Source organism: Gracilinanus agilis, chromosome 2, assembly GCF_016433145.1.
Source record: "Gracilinanus agilis isolate LMUSP501 chromosome 2, AgileGrace, whole genome shotgun sequence".
Lineage (NCBI taxonomy): Eukaryota > Metazoa > Chordata > Mammalia > Didelphimorphia > Didelphidae > Gracilinanus > Gracilinanus agilis.
Genome location: NC_058131.1, coordinates 204,594,030 through 204,609,746, shown reverse-complemented (window position 1 = coordinate 204,609,746; position 15,717 = coordinate 204,594,030).

Below are 15,717 nucleotides of genomic sequence, written 5' to 3'. Positions count from 1 at the left end.
GGTTAAGATGGTGGAAGAGTAAGGAGCAGCAGCTTGATCTCTCCTAACCAAAGCATACAGGACTCCTCAAGGGGAAATAAAAACGAATGCAGACGAATAAAGGGACCCCACAACAGGGTGCAGCATTGAGGGTTCGGGACATTTCCAATGCTGTAAAGGGGTGAAACAGCTCTCACTAAAAGGTGAGAGGAAAAAGCCCTTCCACCACCCCACACACCACATATACCTCAGAGACCAGCGCACAAGAAGTAAAGCAGTTTTGGGGCACCCATTAAGTCACTGGCAGCTCCAGGGATTGTTCCTGAGAGCAGCAAGACTTAGGACCCCATGAGGCTAAAGAACGTGCACAGACTTTCCAGAGCTTCTGATCAGGTAAAGGCATTGCCCTAGGTGCAGACAAAGATCCTGAGCACAGGCTAGAACAGCGAGTGGGGACCCTGTGCAGACAGGAGCTCAGCTGTGGAAGCATTGCCCTGAGACTGCTGAAGGAGCCTTGGGCAGTGGGGCAGAGCAGGGACAACCAGGAGGCTCAACCATGAGAACAATGAGACCTGAGACCTCAGGAGCCTAGACAGTGCAGACAATGTGTGAGAATAAAACAAAGAAGGAGCTGGGCTAACAATAATGGCAAGCCAAAATCAGGAAGCCCAGAGGAAAAAGATTATCAAGAAGAACTCTAGAACACTCGACAAATTTTACACAGAGAAAATCCAGACAACAGAGGAGGACAAACAAGAAATCATATCCAAACCTTCCCAAAACAATGAAAACTGGTCAAAAGCTATTGAAGAGTTCAAATCTGAGATGATGAAAAAGATGGAAGAGATCTGGCAAGAAAATAACAGTTTAAAAGACAAAATTTTGCAATTGGAAAGTGAGGCTCAGAAATCAAATGAACTGATAAGCAAATTGAATACCAGAAATGACCAGATTGAAAAGGAAAACCAAAAGATCATAGCTGAAAACCAAAAGATTATAGCCAAAAACCAGTCCCTAAAGGCTAGAATAGAGCAATTAGAAGTTAATGATCTCTCAAGACAACAAGAACAAACAAAACAAAGTCAAAAGACTGATAAAAATAGAAGGAAACTTGAAATATCTCAAAGAGAAAGTGACAGACCAAGAAAACCTGTCTAGAAGAGACAATTTGAGAATTATTGGTCTTCCAGAAAAAGCAGAAATTAATAGAAACTTGGACTCCATACTAAAAGAAATTATTCAGCAAAATTTCCCTGAAGTTCTACAACAAGAGGGCAATATAGACATTGAAAGGATCCATAAATCACCCTCTACACTAGACCCAGAAAGGGCAACACCCAGGAATAAAATAACCAAATTGAAGAGCTTTCAAATAAAAGAAAAAAATCTCACAATAAGCCAGAAAGAGTCAGTTCAAATATCAAGGAGCACCAATCAGGATCACACAGGATCTGGCAGCCTCCATGCTAAAAGACTGCAAGGCTTGGAATATGATATTCAGAAAGGCAAGAGAGTTGGACCTTCAACCACAAATCAACTACCCATCGAAACTGCCTATATACTTCCAGGGAAAAGAATGGGCATTCAAAAAAATTGAAGATTTCCAAGTATTTGCACAGAAAATACCAGGACTAAATGGAAAGTTTGATATCCAATGAAAAAAATCAAGAGAAACATGAAAATATAAATAAGAAAAAGAGGGGAAAGAAAGAAAACCCATAATTTTTTTAAATTTGACTCTTTAAGGGCTTCAATAAGATCTAATTATCTGTATTCCTTTGTGGAGAAATGCTATGTATAATTCTCTGTAGTGAACTCTATTCACTATTATAGTATTCACTATTATAGCAATCAGAAGAATAATTCATAGGGAGAGGACAGAATACTAAATGGTCTAAGATGACATGGGAGGGTGGGAAAGAAGGGGGTGAATAGTAGGGGACACCAAGAGAAACTTGAGTGTATAAGAAAAATAGGATATTCTATTACACACAAAGAGGGATTGGGAAGGGGAGGGGACAAATACTATTATAAGGAGAGGAAGAGAGCATTAAGAGGTAATATTTAAACCTTACTCTCAGTGTAATCAACCTGGAGAGGGAAGACTAGCTATATTATCCATTGGGATAAAAAACTCTATCTAACCCTCCTGAAAAAGTCAGAAGGGATAAACCAAGGGGAGCAGGGGAGTGTGGAAATCAAAAAAGGGAGAGGAGAAGAAGGGGGAGGGAATTCATTAAGCCTTTAAAAATAAAAATAGGGGAATAACAAGGGAGGGGGTAGAAAGGGAAGTTAATCAAGGGAGGGGATAAGGGATACAGGCTCAAAGCAAACCACTGGTTTAAAAGAAAATAATGTAAGAAGGGGTGGGACTAGGGGAGAATACAAAAATATCAGTGAATGCACAACTGATAATTGTAATTCTGAATGTGAATGGGATGAACTCTCTCATAAAATGGAAGCAAATAGCAGAGTGAATCAGTAATCAAAATCCTAACGTATGTTGTCTACAAGAAACATATATGAGGCAGGTAAATATATGCAAGTTTAAGGTTAAGGGCTTGAGCAAAATCTTTTGGGCATCAAATGAGAAAAAGAAGGCAGGAGTGGCTATTACGATTTCGGACAAAGCCAAAGAAAAAATAGATATGATTTAAAAAGACAGGGAAGGTCATTACATCCTGATTAAAGGCAGTATAAACAAAGAGGAAATAACAATACTCAATATGTATGCATCAAGTGGTATAGCATCCAAATTCATAAAGGAGAAACTGGCAGAGCTCAAGAAGGAAATAAATAGTAAAACCATCATATTGGGACATTTAAATATTCCTCTTTCAGATCTAGATAAATCAATCCAAAAAATGAATAACAAAGAGTTAAGAGAGTTGAATGAAGTCCTAGAAAAATTAGATTTAATTGATATGTGGAGAAAAATAAATAGGGACAAAAAGGAATACACCTTCTTTTCAGCTGTACATGGTACATTCACAAAGATTGACCATATTAAGGCATAGTAAAATTGCAAACAAATGCAAAAGAGCAGATATAATAAATGCAACCTTCTCAAATCATAATGCAACAAAAATAATAATTAGTAAAGGCAGCTGCACAGGCAAATGTAAAACCAATTGGAAATTAAACAATATGATTCTCCAAAACCAATTAGTCAAAGAGGAAATTATAGAAACAATCAACAATTTCATGGAAGAAAATGACAATAATAAGACATCCTACCAAACTCTGTGGGATGCAGCCAAGACAATACTCAGGGGGAAATTTATATCCTTGAGTGCATATATTAACAAATTAAGGAGGGCACAGATTAATGAATTGGGATTACAACTCAAAAAATTAGAAAGGGAGCAAATTAGAAATCCCCAGATAAAAATTAAATTAAAAATACTAAAAATTAAGGGAGAAATTAATAAAATCGAAAGTAAAAGAACTATTGAATTAATAAATAAGACAAGAAGCTGGTATTTTGAAAAAACATAAAATAGACAAAGTACTGGTCAATCTAATAAAAAAAGGAAAAAAGAAAACCAAATTAACAGTATCAAAGATGAAAAGGGAGACCTCACCTCTAATGAAGGGAAAATTAAGGAAATCATTAAAAACTATTTCACACAATTATATGGCAACAAATATAACAATTTAGGAGATATGGATGAATGTTTACATAAATATAAGTTGCCTAGCAGAAGAAATAGAATACCTAAATAATCCCATATCAGAAAAAGAAATTGAACAAGCCATCAAAGAACTCCTTAAGAAAAACTCTCCAGGACCTGATGGATTCACAAGTGAATTCTATCAGACATTCAAAGAGCAACTAATCCCAATACTATACAAATTATTTGATATGATAAGCAAAGATGGAGTCCTACCAAATTCCTTCTATAACACAAATATGGTACTGATTCCAAAGCCAGGGAGATCGAAAACAGAGAAAGAAAACTACAGACCAATCTCCCTAATGAACATAGATACAAAAATCTTAAATAGAATACTAGCAAAGAGACTCCTGCAAGTAATTAAGAAGATCATCCACCATGATCAGGTGGGATTTATACCAGGAATGCAAGGTTGGTTGAACATTAGGAAAACCATCTACATAATTGACCATATCAACAGTCTAACAAAAAAAAATCACATGATTATCTCAATAGATCCTGAAAAAGCCTTTGACAAAATACAGAATCCATTCCTATTGAAAACACTGAAAAGTATAGGAATAGAAGGACCTTTCCTCAAAATAATAAACAGTATATACCTAAAACCATCAACAAACATCATATGCAATGGGGATAAATTAGAAGCCTTCCCAATAAGATCAGGAGTAAAACAAGGATGCCCATTATCACCTCTATTATTCAACATAGTACTAGAAACACTAGCAGTTGCAATTAGAGAAGAAAAAGAAATTGAAGGTATCAAAATAGGCAAGGAGGAGACTAAGCTATCACTCTTTACAGATGATATGACAGTATACTTAAAAAATCCTAGAGAATCAACTAAGAAGCTTGTAGAAATAATCAACAACTTTAGCAAAGTTGCAGGATACAAAATAAATGCACATAAATCATCAGCATTTCTATACATTTCCAAAACACTAGAGAAGCAAGAAGTAGAAAGAGAAAAACGATTTAAAACCACCCTAGACAATATAAAATACTTAGGAATCTATCTACCAAAACAAACACAGCAATTATTTGAAAACAACTACAAAACACTTTCCAAACAAATAAAACTGGATCTAAACAATTGGAAAGCCATTGATTGCTCATGGGTAGGATGAGCTAACATAATAATAATGACAATTCTACCCAAATTAATTTACCTATTTAGCGCCATACCTATCAATCTACCAAAAAACTTCTTTACTGTATTAGAAAAAAACTATAACAAATTTAATTTGGAATAACAAAGATCAAGAATTTCAAGGGAAATAATGAAAAAGAAATGTGAAGGAAAGGGGCCTAGCAGTACCAGATATTAAACTATACTATAAAGCAGCAGTCATCAAAACAATATGGTACTGGCTAAGAGATAGAGAGGAGGATCAGTGGAATAGACTTGGGGTAAATGACATCAGCAAAACAGTGTATGATAAACCCAAAGAGCCCAACATTTGGGACATGAATCCACTATTTGACAAAAACTGCTGGGAAATTTGGAAAACAATATGGGAGAGATTAGGACTAGATCAACATCTCACACCCTACACCAAGATAAATTCAGAATGGGTGAATGACTTCAATATAAAGAGGGAAACTATAAATAAGTTAAGTGAACACAAAATACTATACTTGTCAGATCTCTGGGAAAGCAAAGACTTTAAAACCAAGCAAGATTAAGAGAAAATTACAAAATGTAAATTAAATGGTTTTGATTATATTAAACTAAAAAACTTTTGTACAAAGAAAAACAATGTAGTCAAAATCAGAAGGGAAACAACAAATTGGGAAAAAATGTTTATAACGAAAAAATCTGACAGGGGTCTAATTACTCAAATATACAAGGAGTTAAAGCAATTGTATAAAAAATCAAGCCATTCCCCAACTGATAAATGGGCAAGAGACATGAATAGGCAGTTTTCAGGTAGGGAAATAAAAAGTATCAATAAGCACATGAGAAAGTGTTCCAAATCTCTAATAATTAGAGAAATGCAAATCAAAACAACTCTGAAATATCACCTCACACCTAGCAGATTGGCTAAAATGAAAGAAGGGGAGAGTAATGAATGTTGGAGGGGATGTGGCAAAATTGAGACATTAATGCATTGCTGGTGGAGCTGTGAACTGATCCAGCCATTCTGGCTGGCAATTTGGAATCATGCTCAAAGGGCTATAAAAGAATGTCTGCCCTTTGATCCAACCATACCTTTGTTGGGTTTGTACCCCAAAGAGATCATAGATAAACAGACTTGTACGAAAATATTTATAGCTGCTCTTTTTGTGGTGGAAACAAACTGGAAAAGGAGGGTTTGTCCTTCAATTGGGGAATGGCTGAACAAATTGTGGTATATGCGGGGAATGGAATACTATTGTGCTAAAAGAAATAATAAACTGGAGGAGTACCAGGAGAACTGGAGAGACCTCCAGGAACTGATGCAGAGCGAAAGGAGCAGAGCCAGAAGAACATTGTACACAGATACTGATATAATGTGTTAAAATGGAATTTAATGGGCTTCTGTACCAGCAACAATGCAATGACCCAGGACAGCTCTGAGAGATTTATGGTAAAGAACACTACCTACATTTAGAGGAAGAACTGAAGGAGAGGAAACATATAAGAAAAGCAACTGCTTGAATGCATGGGTTGAGGTGGACATCATTGGGGATGTGGACTCGAAACTACTACACCAATGCAACTGCCAACAATTTGGATATAGGTCTTGATCACAAGGACACATGACAAAACCAGTGGAAATGCGCGTTGGCCATGGGGGGGGGAGTGTAGGGGGTGAAGGGGAAAGTAGGAGCATGAATCATTTAACCATGTTAAAAATGATTATTAATAAATGTTTAAATTTAAAAAATATATAAGTTGCCTAGATTAATAGCAGAAAAATAAAATACCTAAATAATCCCATATCAGAAAAAGAAATTGAATAAGCCATCAAAGAACTCCCTAAGAAAATATCAACAGAACCTGATGGATTCACAAGTGAATTCTATTAGACATTCAAAGAGCAACTAATTCCAATACTATAGAAATTATTTGATATGATAAGCAAAGAAGGAGTCCTATCAAATTCCTTTCATAACACAAATATGGTACTGATTCCAAAGCCAGGTAGACCAAAAACAGAGAAAGAAAACTATAGACCAATCTCCCTAATGAACATAGATTACAAAAATCTTAAATCGAAAACTAGCAAAAAGACTACAGCAAGTAATTAAGAAGATCATCCACCATGATCAGGTGGGATTTATACCAGGAATGCAAGGATGCTTCAATATTAGGAAAACCATCCATATAATTGACCATATCAACAAACTAAAAAATAAAAATTACATGATTATCTCAATAGATGCTGAAAAAGCCTTTGACAAAATACAGCATCCATTCCTATTGAAAACACTGGAAAGTATAGGAATAGAAGTTACTTTCCAAAAATAATAAACAGTATATACCTAAAACCATCAACAAGCATCATATGCAATGGGGATAAATTAGAAGCCTTCCCAATAAGATCAGGAGTGAAACAAGAATGCCCATTATCACCTCTACTATTCAACATAGTACTAGAAACACTAGTAGTAGCAATTAGAGAAGAAAAAGAAAGTGAAGGTATCAAAATAGGCAATGAGGAGACTAAGCTATAACTCTTTGCAGATGATATGATGATATACTTGAAAAGTCCTAGAGAATCAACAAATAAGCTTGTAGAAATAATCAACAACTTTAGCAAAGTTACAGGATACAAAATAAATGCACATAAATCATCAGCATTTCTATATATTTCCAACATAATAGAGCAGCAAGAGGTAGAAAGAGAAATACCATTTAAAATTACCCTAGACAGTATAAAATACTTGGGAATCTATCTACCAAAACAAACACAGCAATTATACGAAAACAACTACAAAACACTTTCCAAACAAATAAAACTGGAGCTCAACAATTGGAAAGCCATTAATTGCTCATGGGTAGGACGAGCTAACATAATAAAAATGACCATTCTGCCCAAATTAATTTACCTATTTAGTGCCATACCTATCAAATTTCCAAAAAAACTTCTTTACTGAATTAGGAAAAACTATAACAAATTTTATTTGGAATAACAAAAGATCAAGAATAACAAGGGAAATAATGAAAAAAATTTTGAAGGAAAGGGGCCTAGCAGTACCAGATATTAAACTATACTATAAAGCAGTAGTCATCAAAACGATATGGTACTGGCTAAGAGACAGAAGGGAGGATCAGTGGAATAGACTTGGGGTTAATAACACCATCAAGACAGTGTATGATAAACCCAAAGAACCCAACTTTTGGGACGTGAATCCACTATTTGACAAAAACTGCTGGGAAATTTGGAAAACAATATGGGAGAGATTAGGTTTATATCCATATCTGTAGTATACAGAATTGGCGTGATATAGTTTTTTCTAGCTTTGGCTGAGTTCCAAAAGCTGTTAGAGGTTTGGAATCTTGAGGAAAAGGGAGTTGACTGGATCTTTCGTGGAGGGAGGTTGTGAATGAGCCAAGCTGCTTTGATTACCTAGCTTTTATATTGAAATTTAGCCTAGATTTGATATATTTACTTAAGAAATTATTATTTCTGATAAACCCTTTATATCTTCCTTTCCTAATACCATCCCTGCCTTCCCTCCCTTACCTTATATGTCTGTGGAGTTAATAAGGAGAGTAATTATAGAGGAGTTAAATGTGTGAAGGGTTACCTAATTGACAGCATTAGTTATAGTTAGTCAGTCATTATTTATTCCCTTTAGATAGCAATAACATTTTGTAAAGCTGAGTTTAAAGGCAGGTCCTTACTCAGACATCTTTGCTTCCCTTCCCCCACCTGAGGTTCCTGAGACAACTGATAGGGCTTTCCTTTGATCCACCTTCCTAACAAACATCCTTCAAACAAAATAAACCCTTTTGTGTTTCAACAGCCCTATTAGTGTAATTTGTCTGTTAGTTATCAAGAGGGAAGAAGAGGGAAAGTGACAACATACTCTGGGCTTAGAGGGAAGCTGGGGCATCCATCTTGAAGGAAGGTGTTACTTCAAAACAAGTCCCTTCCTGTGAAATTAACTAAAGCCTGTTTGTTAATTTCAGTCTAGTCTATTTCCCTCAGCTTGTGTTTGAGTCTAAGTCCCAGTCTGTAAGCCTGCTGTGTTTGTCTGTTTAGTTTAATTTCTCTTCTCCGTAAAAGATCTCTGTTTCCCTTCTGTGTTATACTCCTGACTTCATTCCTATTATACCCTGAATCTCCTTTAATCCCAGCCTACCTGTAACCGAGATTATCCACTTAGCAAGTCTCCAACATCCTCCTTTAAAAACTCTCTTATACCCCACCTTTCCTCAAATTATCCCCATAACATATCTCACACCCTACACCAAGATAAATTCAGAATGGGTGAATGACTTGAATATAAAGAGTGAAACTATAAATAAGTTAAGTGAACACAAAATAGTATACCTGTCAGATCTCTGGGAAAGGAAAGATTTTAAAACCAAGCAAGAGTTAGAGAAAATTACAAAGTGTAAATTAAATGGTTTTGATTATATTAAACTAAAAAACTTTTGCACAAACAAAAACAATGTAGTCAAAATCAGAAGTGAAACAACAAATTGGGAAAATATCTTTATAACAAAAAACTCTGACAGGGGTCTAATTACTCAAATATACGAATTAAATCAATTGTATAAAAAAATCAAACCATTCCCCAATTGATAAATGGGCAAGAGACATGAATAGGCAATTTTCAGGTAAAGAAATCAAAAGTATCTATGAGCACATGAGAAAGTGTTCTAAATCTCTAATAATTAGAGAAATGCAAATCAAAACAACTCTGAGGTATCACCTCACACCCAGGAGATTGGCTAAAATGAAAGAAGGGGAGAGTAATGAATGCTGGAGGGAATGTGGCAAAATTGGGACATTAATGTATTGCTGGTGGAGTTGTGAACTGATCCAAACATTCTGGCTGGCAATTTGGAACTATGCTCAAAGGGCTATAAAAGAATGCCTGCCATTTGATCCAGCCATACCTTTGTTGGGTTTGTACCCCACAGAGATCATAGATAAACAGACTTGTAGGAAAATATTTATAGCTGCTCTTTTTTTGGTGGCAAAGAACTGGAAAAGGAGGGCATGGTCTTCAATCGGGAATGGCTGAAGAAATTGAGGTATATGCTGGTGATGGAATACTATAATGCTAAAAGGAATAATAAACCAGAGGAGTACCAGGTGAACTGGAAAGACCTCCAGGAACTGATGCAGAGTGAAAGGAGCAGAGCCAGAAGAACACTGTACACAGAGACTGATATACTGTGGTAAAATCGAATGTAATAGACTTGTGTACCAGCAGCAATGCAATGACCCAGGACAATTCTGAGGGATTTATGGTAAAGAACGCTACCCACATTCAGAGGAAGAACTGCAGGAGAGGAAACATATAAGAAAAACAACTGCTTGAACGCATTGGTTGAGGAGGACATGATTGGGGATGTAGACTCAAAACTACCACACCAATGCAACTATCAAAAATTTGGAAATAGGTTTTGATCAATGACACATGATAAAACCAGTGGAAATGTACGTCGGCCATGGGTGGTGTGGGTGGGGGGTTGAAGGGGAAAATAGGAGCATGAATCATGTAACCATGTTAAAATGATTATTAATAAATGTTTAAAAAATTTTAAAAAATCATATTATTTAAAAATATTTCCCCATGTTTACATGATTTATTTCCTTTCCCTTCCCTCTTCTCTCCCTCCTCCCAGAGCCAACAAGCAATTCCACTGGGTTGTATAAATGTTATCACTTGATACCTACTTCCATATTATTTATTTTTGCCATAGAGCTATCTTTTAAAGCCTAAGCCCTAATCAAATATTCATATATATAAGTGATAAGTGATAAGTCATATATTTTATTTTTGAATTTCTATTCCCATAGTTCTTTCTCTAAATGTGGACAGTAATCTTTCTCATAAATCCTTCAGGAGTGTCCTGGATTATGGCATTGCTACTAGTAACAAAGTCCATTACATTGAATAGTTCCACAATGTTTCATTTTCTATGTACAATGTTTCTGCTCATTTCACTCTGCATCAGTTCATTGAAGTTCTCACAGTTTATATAGAAATCATTCAGATCATCATTCCTTATGACACAATAGTATTTCTTCACCATCATATGTCAAAATTTTTCAGCCATTCCCTATTCAAGGGACAACTCCTCATTTTCCAATTTTTTACCACCACAAAGGGTGCAGCTATGAATTATTTTGTACAGGTAATTTTCTTTATTATCTCTTTGGAGTACAAACCTAATAGCGGTATTGCTGGATCAAAGGATATACATTCTTTTAAGGCCCTTTGGGAATAATTCCAAATTCCCTTCCATAATGCTTGGATTAATTCACAATTCCACCAGCAATGCATTAGTATCCCAATTTTCAGGTAGCTTCTCAATTTAGCCACATTCCTTCCAGTGTTCACCATTTTCCTTTTTTGTCGTATTTTCAAGTCTAATAGGTGAGAAATGATACATCATACTTGTTTTAATTTGTACTTCTCTGATTCGTAGTGATTTGGATTATATTTATATGACAAAAGATAGTTTAAATCCCATAATCAGAGAATTGCCTGTTGATATGTTTAACCATTTATCAATTGGAGAATGCTTTGTAATCTTATAAATTTCACTTACTTCTCTATATATTTGAGAAATGAGACTTTTGTCAAAGACACTTGGTATAATGATTTTTTAAAAACAATTTGTTGTTTCCTTTCTAACTTTGGTTGAATTGGTTTCATTTGTGCAAAAAACATTCATTCAATGTAATCAAAGTTATCTAATTTACAAATCACTATGTTTATGTCTTATCCTTGCCATTTTTGTAACATTAAGATAAATTTATATCACAAATAAGACGTAAATTTGTACATGGAAAAATGAAATATGAGTACTCTTGTTGCTAAGATATTACTAATATATTTTATAGAATAGTATTCAAAATATGAATATTTATAAATCCTGTATCATAGAGCTAAATTTGCCATAAAAAATAAAACAGCTTCAAATTCTAGCTGCTCTTTTTATTACCTGTTTGACTTGAAGAAATTATTTGGATGCTCTACTTGTTTTCTTTTGTGTACAATGTGATATTGAACTAAATGTTTCAAAAGGTCTAGAATCTATATTACTATTATAACAAATTTCTAACACAATTCTTTAACATAGCTCATTTCAGAAGCCTTTCTGACCCCTCTAATAAGATGCAGAATGTATAAGAAGTAAGAAAGAGAAGGAAGATAATAGAATTAATGGGGTCTTGAAGGAAGTCAGAGAAATTAGCAGACAGATGAAGTGGGAGAATAATCCAGACATGAAGATCAGAGAAAAGCATGGTGGAAAAAGTTATAGTAGTATCAATTATCAAGTTAAAAATAATTTCACAAAGAACATATGAGTCATTTTTTATTTCTTAGAGTATACTTAAGAAAACATTGTTTTTTAAAACCCTTAACTTCTGTGTATTGGCTCCTTGGTGGAAGAATGGTAAGGGTGGGCAATGGGGGTCAAGTGACTTGCCCAGGGTCACACAGCTGGGAAGTGTCTGAGGCCAGATTTGAACCTAGGACCTCCCGTCTCTAGGCCTGACTCTCAATCCCCTGAGCTACCCAGCTGCCCCCCAAGAAAACTTATTGTTGATGACATTAAAGTAAAATAATTAAAACAAAGTTGCTACATTTCAAATAAAAAAGAAGTAAAGATGGCAGGTGTTATTGGATTAAAGAGTATATTGGAGAGAATTCTTTTTTCAAATCTTTAATTTCCTTGGAGGCAGTTAGGTGGCTCAGTGAATTGAGAACCAGGCCTGGAAACAAGAGGTACTGGGTTCAAACAGATTCAAACCTCAGACACTTCAGAGTATGTGATGCTGGGCGGCTAATTTAATATACTTTAGCAAGACCTTACTGTTCTTATGATTTGGAACCTTCAATTGGGGAATGGCTGAACAAATTGTGGTATATGCTGGTGATGAAATACTATTGAGCTCAAAGGAATAATAAACTAGAGGAATTCCAGGTGAACTGGAAAGACCTCCAGGAACTGATGCAGAATGAGAGGAGCAGAGCCGGAAGAACACTGTACACAGAGACTGATATACTGTGGTAAAATCGAATGTAATGAACTTCTGTGCTAGCAGCAATGCAATGACACAGGACAGTTCTGAGAGATTTATAGAAAAAAAAACACTACCCACATTCAGAAGAAGGACTCTAGGAGAGGAAACATATAAGAAAAATAACTGCTTGAACGTATGGGTTGAGGTGGACATGATTGGGGGTGTAGACTTGAAACTACTACACCAATGCAACTAACAACAATTTGGAAATGGATCTTGATCAATGACACATGTTAATACCAGTGGAAATGTGCATTGGCCATGGGTGGGGTGAGTGCGGGGTATGAAGGGGAAAGTAGGAGCATGAATCATGTAACCATGTTAAAAACGAATATTAATAAATGTTTAAAAATTTAAAAAAAAGGCAGTCAAATCTTCCTTTATGGGAAGAGTTGGACTCTCTCTGTCTAAATCTCTCTGAGACCCATCCCCCACCATCACCCCTCTCTCAAGCAGCAGTAAGAAAACCCTGAACCACTCTCCTCTTCTGATTGACCCTGGTATTAATAAATCCCCTTGTTACCTATTCAAGCCTCTGTTGTTCATTATATCAAAAATTGAGGCAAGGGCTCAAAGGGAAGGAATCATTTTTCTTCTATTTCCTTGAGGAAAGCTGGGGACATCCATCTTGTCAGGAAGTATCTACCCAGAGACTTCCTCCAGCCATCAGTTCGACTGGCAGGGAGGGGCCCTCTCAACTCCTCCATCAAGAGATTTTGAAACTAACAATACAAACCCTCATGCCAAACCTAAACATTTCTTACTGGCCCTAGTTTCCTCACTGTATTCTCTGTCTCAAGCCTCTGGGAATAAATCTGTTTGAGCTTCCCTCTCCTAAATACCCCATTTCCTTTATTTCTTACATACCTTCCTGTACCTTCTTTCCTACTCCAGTCACCTTATAATCACCTAATATCCCCATTATCGTTCCTCACACCCAAATTGCCTAGTTGACCCACTCAGATTACCATATTTACTTTTTTATAACACTAACCACCAAAACTGTCTATATACTTTCAGCAGAAAGTATAGACATTTAATAAAATTGAAGATTTCCAAGCATTCCTAAAGAAAAGACCAGAACAAAGTGAAAAATAAAAATGTCCAAATACAAAATTCAAGAGAATCATAAACAGGTAAACAAGAAAGAGGGGGTAAAAATATGATCTTCAATAATGTCAAATTGATTATATTCCTATATTGAAAATGATATCTGTAACTATTAAAATTATTTTCATTATTAAAGTAGATTAAAAAACGTTCATAGGCAGAGGTTGTGGTATTAAGCTATTTAAGATGATATGTAAAAATCATAGGGTGAGGGAAACAAAAAAAGAGAATGGTAATAAGTAAAACTCTAAGGAAGAGGTAAAATAGAATAAGTTATACCATATAAAGAGGTGCATGCAGGAAAATACTATTATAAGAAATGAAGGAAGAGAGTGGTGACAGGCAATATTTAAACCATACTCTTGGGGGAATCAGTTCTGAGAAGGAAGAACAGCTCAATCTGTTGGGGTATAGGATTCTACCTTACTCAGAAGTTGAAAGGAATGAAGGAAGGTGGGTGAGGGTGGATAGTATTAAAAGAGAGGGAAAGGTTGGGGTGTAAGTAATAGACATTAAAGGGAAATAGGAGAAGAATAAGGAGGGAATGGATAGGAAAGAAAGGGTGGGGAAAAGGGGACTAATTAAAAATAAACCCTATAAGATTTTTCATTAGATAAATTAGTGCATTATAGAGAAGAGGAACAACTGAAAAATATAACTGCGTATATAGCAAATACCCTCACTTTGGATTCTATATAGCACATGCTCCATAGCAAAAGGAAACACCTTTGGAAAACATGTTTTCCTGTTTTATGAGTTGATTGATATTGATAATTAGAGCACCACTGAAGAAAATTAGCATCAAGAGATTTTTGCATTTTTTAATATAAGTATCAAACACACTTTATTGAAAGTTATTCACTAAGACAATGATTTTGTCTCCTTTTCTGAAGTTTTTGGTTCATTTATATACTTCTGATAAGTAATTTAAAATTTAAAACTTAAAATTAAAAAAGCAAAATACAAACTTGTATTTTAATATCTTTTGAGATATATCTGTGGAGATTGATTCTATAATAGAGTATTTGTTATTCTATCACATTATTGTACCTTTTATGTCATCTTTTCCATATGTGACTTTTTCTGATTTTGTGTTTATCTCAATGTGTTGCCTATGCTTACAAGTTTTTATGGAAATAAGAAAGGAAGCACATGTCCGTGTCAGTAATTGTTGCTCCTTTCATAGTTGGCTATTTGTGAATAGTAATTCAATCCCCCCTTCCCCCCCCATTTTTTATTCTTTCCCTATTCAGGATATCGTGATTATCTATTTTGTAGTGCTTTGAATTTTTTTTATTGTAGTATACATTCTTTCTATCTCTACTTGATTATGTGAAGCTACTTTTCTCAATTAATCTTCTTAAGTTGCATTTCCAGTTCCTGATGGGGATTTGAGTTGTTAAGTCCAAATGAGAAGAGATGATAATAAAAATGCTGGCATATCTAATCTTTTTGCAACTATCAATTTTCCTTCTTTGCAATTAACTGCATTTGTTGGGTCATATACAAATCTTCCTAGAACTTTGTTTTCTAGATTTTACCCCAGTAAGTGATTTCCTGAATAAAGTTATAAATAGTGATTATTGCATACAGTATAAAATAAATTTGAGGGCAAGAAGATGTTTCAGAAAATAATCCCCTCTCATATTTCAGTTTGTGTATCATAATTGATAGTCCCTACATGACAACATACAGAAACCCTGGGTTCAAATTTTGCTGGCTTGCTAAGAAAATACACAAGAGAATTA